The sequence below is a fragment of the Vulpes lagopus genome, chromosome 3 (assembly GCF_018345385.1).
Source record: "Vulpes lagopus strain Blue_001 chromosome 3, ASM1834538v1, whole genome shotgun sequence".
NCBI classification, from domain to species: Eukaryota; Metazoa; Chordata; class Mammalia; order Carnivora; family Canidae; genus Vulpes; species Vulpes lagopus.
The window spans coordinates 26,359,409-26,363,894 of NC_054826.1; the positions used below are offsets into that span (position 1 = coordinate 26,359,409).

At 32.6% G+C, this 4,486-nt stretch overlaps 1 pseudogene; it reads left to right on the forward strand.

Annotated features, from left to right (window-relative positions):
• The first annotated feature begins 397 nt into the window (after window positions 1-397).
• Window positions 398-1,271, forward strand: LOC121486098 (annotated as a pseudogene).
• Window positions 1,272-4,486: the final 3,215 nt, after the last annotated feature.

A 4,486-nucleotide genomic window follows, 5' to 3' on the forward strand; every position in this document is an offset into this window, starting at 1 on the left:
TCCCTCTGCCTCTGCCCCCCCCATTCATGCACTCACGCTCTCTCTCCCCCCTCTCAAATAAATGAAAGAAAAGAAGAAAGAAAGAAAGAAAGAAAGAAAGAAAGAAAGAAGAAGAAGAAGAAGAAGAAGAAGAAGAAGAAGAAGAAGAAGAAGAAGGAAGGAAGGAAGGAAGGAAGGAAGGAAGGAAGGAAGGAAGGAAGGAGAAAAAGAAAGAAAGAGAAAGAAAGAAGAAAGAAGAAAAGAAAGAAAGAAAGAAAGAAAGAAAGAAAGAAAGAAAGAAAGAAAGAAAGAAAGAAAGAAAGAAAGAAAGAAATCTGTGCCTATGTTTTTTGGCCCAACACCCTCAGTGACCATAGGCTTGGTGGAGCTTCTCAGGGCTACAACCTCTGCTACCACCATGGCAGAGTTGCGCTTAAATGAGCACAATCAAAATGAAGTTACTAAGTACATGCATTTTGCTTGTTCAAAAAGTGGCTTGAGACTCAAAAGTATAGATTCCTGCCTCCAAGACGTCAAGGAAAGCAGGCTGGTAGAGGAGACCTTCACTGTAGAAAAGGTCTCCAAGGTCCTGAGAGGGCTGCCCGCTGTGGTCTACAGCAAAGTGGAGTTTGAGCTCATCAACACAGCTCATACCGGTGTGTTACTTCTGCAGCAGCTTTTCTCACAAGCTGAGAAGGTACCTCAAGCTACAGACAGGTATCTCTGAACTTAAAAACAGAATTATTAGAACAAGTTGCAGAATTTACATCTTCAAATAGAACACCCATCATAGATATCACGAAGCCGAAACTTGCACCACTTAACGAGAATAAAACAACAGAACTTCTGAACAAGGAAATTTTAAGATTTCAAGGAGAATGAGAAATTGAAGTCACAGCTGAAGGCCACTGAAATATAGGCAACACATGCATTAGATGAGAAGTCAAAGCTAGAAAGGGAACTGCAGGATTTACAGCTTGACCAAGGAAATAATAAGGATTTTATAAAGGCCCAAGACTTGAATGATTGGAAAACACATTTGTTGCTTTAAAGAGTGAATTTCAGAAGACACTTAATGACAAGACAGAAAACCAGAAGTCCCTGGAGGAGAATCTAGCAATGGCCAAGCATGACCTACTCAGGGTTCAGGAGCAGCTGGGGATGGCTGAAAAAGAATTAGAGGAGAAATTCCAACAACAACAGCTTATTGAAACATGAAAGAGATTCACACCAGGAAAAATGAAGAAATCAAAGATCTGAGATGACTGGCCAAATACAAACCTGAAGATTAAAACCTGAAGAAGATTTATTCTGGAAGCTGACACTATGAAAGTATGAACTATTTCTTACCTTACCTCTTATTTCTTACCTAGCATATATGTGAAGCAGTTTGTTATATTCCCTCTCCCTCTCCTTATTTTTTAATTGAGAAAAGGGGAACCTGCTGACTGATTTTGTCCAGTCATCCCAAACTCCTTTACTGAGAGATTTAGAGTTTTAGTTCCATTGCAGTAAGAATTCTTTATGGTAAAGAAGAGGTTTTTAGAGTGGGAAGAAGAGTTTTATCCTTTTGCATTAGTATAAAGAGTACACCATTTCAATAAATGTTAAAGTAAAAAAAAAAATCTATGCCTAACTTGAAGTCCAGAAGATTTTCTTTATACTTTCTTCCTGTAGGTTTATACTTCTAAATTTTATGCTTGGGCATAGGATTCATTTAGAGTTAATTTTGTGGGGTGGTATGTAAATGAGTATGAAATAAAGGTTTAGATTCATTTTTTCCCAAATGGATATCCAGTTTTTCAGCACTTAGTGTTTAGAAAGATTTTCCTTCCCCCCATTTAATTACTTTGGCATATGAATATTAATTGGGCCTATATATATATAATATATAATATATATATTAGAATCAATTGACCAGTGGACCAATATATATATTGTTCCCATATATATATACATGAATCAATTTGTGCATTTCTTCCAAAACACTTGCAAGGATTTTGATTGAGAATAGATTGACTATATGGATCAATATGGGAATAACTGACCTTTGTAACAAAACAGTCTTCCAATCAGTCAGCATAATTCTCTAATTATTTAGGTCTTACTTAGATTTTCCTACCCATGTTTGGAACAGTATACAGGTTTTGCACATATTTTGTTAGATTTACTACTAAAATTTTCTATTTTGAGGCCATAAAATCAAATATTTGAAATTTTGCTTTCAAAATGTTATTGCTAATATATATAAATGCAATTAACCTTTGTATATTAACCTTGTATCTAAAGACCTTGCTAATTTTCCTTCAGGCCTGGTAAGTATAGATTCCTTAGTATTTCTACACATTCAATCATGTCACAGGAGAATAAAAACAGTTTTTCTTCTCTTTTTTCCATTGTGTATACCTCTTCCTTTATTTTCTTGCCTTTTTGCACTGGTTAAGCTTTTCAATAAAATGATAATAGAAGTGGTGAAAGTGAACAACCTTGCTTCATTCTCTATCTTAGTAATAATTTTTAAAATATAATTATTGTATATTTTCATAGAATTTACCTTCCATTCATAGTTTGCTGGATAATTTTATCATAAATGAATGCTAAACTTTGTCAAATATTTCTTCTGCATCTATTGAAATAATTATATTGTTTTTATGTTTTATTATTCATATGGTAAATAACACTTATTGATTTTCTTATGTTAAACCAACATTTTTTTTTTTTAAACCAACATTTTTCTAAGATAAACTCCACATGGCCATGGTGTATTGCCCTTTTCAGAAATAACTGGATTCAATTTGCTAATATTGTATTATGGATTTTTACATCTATGTTCATGAGAGATATTTGCCTTTCAGTTTTCATTTTTTGTAATTCTTTGGTTTTGGAATCAAGGTAATGCTGGCCACATAAAATAAGGTGGGAGTTATTGCCTTCTACTCCATTTTCTGAAAGAGTTGGTATGGTTGGTATTATCTCATCCTAAAATATTTGGTAGAATTCGCCTGTAAGTGCACCTGGTACTAGAGTTTTTTTTGTAGAAAGAAATTTACTTACTCAATTTCTTCACTAGATTTAGGGATATTCACATTTGAAAGTTGTTTTAATTTCTGTAGTATCTGTGGTGTTATTCTCTCTTTCATTCCTGATATTTGCAAGTTGTCCCTTCCTCCTTTTCCTTGATCAATCTAGCTAGAGGTTTGCCAATTTTGCTTATGTTTCCAAACACCCAGCTCTTGGTTTGATTTTTCTCTATTAGTTGTCCATATTCTCTTTGATTTGTACTCTATCTTCAATAACCTCTTTTATTCTAAATTACCTTTCACATGTTCTTGTTTTTCTAGCTTCATAAGATGGAAATTTAGATAATTGATTTTCAGTGTTTCTTCACTTTAATAAGAACATTATTAACCTTTAAATGTCTCCTAGCATTGTTCTAGCAGCATCCAACAAAATTTTACATCCTAAGCCTTTGTTTTCATTAAGTTAAAATGTTTTTAGTTTCCCTATTGATTTCTTCCTTTTGATTGTTATTTTCTGAAGTGTTTATTAATTTCCAAATACTTAAGAATTTTCCAGACAATATTTTATCATTAATTTCTAGTTTAATTCTGTTGTGGTAAAAAAACATACTCTATGATTTTTATTTCAATCATTTTAAAATTATTTATACCTATTTTATGTTCCAGCACATGGTCTTATGAGACATTCCAAGTATGCTTGAAAACCATAAACAATCTCCTAATGTTGTGTGGAGATGTGGAGTATTCTATAAAAGTCTAATAGTTGGGTACAAAACTACATGTCAATGAATACAGGAAAACTGGGAAATTCACAAATATGTGGAAATTAAACAACATGCTCCCAGACAACCAATGGGTCAAAGAAGAAATTGAAAGAGAAATAAAAAAATATCCAGAAACAAGAATGCAAACACAGTATACCAAAATATATGAGATGCAGAAAAAACAGTTCTAGGGAAAGCATATAACAATAAATGCCTATATTAAGAAAAAAGAAAGCCCTCAAATATACAGCCCAACATTACACTTCAAGGAACCAGAAAAAGAACAAACTACCCAAAGTTAGCAAAAGGAAGAAAATAACAACATTAGAACAGAAATAAATAAAATAGAAACTAGGACAATAGAAAAGATCAATAAGCTGAGAATGAGTTTTGCAAAAAATAAATAAAATTGACAAACTTTTATATACACTAAGAAAAAAAAGAGAGAAAACTCAAATAAATGAAATTATAAATGAAAGAGGAGATATTACAAATGATGCCACAGAAATAAGAAGTCTTAAGAAACTACACTTGACCCTTGAATAATGTGGAGGTTAAAAACAGAGCACCAACCCCCTATGCAATAGAACATTCATGTACAACTTTTGACTACCCAAAAATTTAACTAATAGCTTAGTGTTGAACAGAGCCTTACTGAAAACATTAACAGTCATTAACACATCTTTTGTATGTTATATGTATTATACACTGTATCCTTACAAT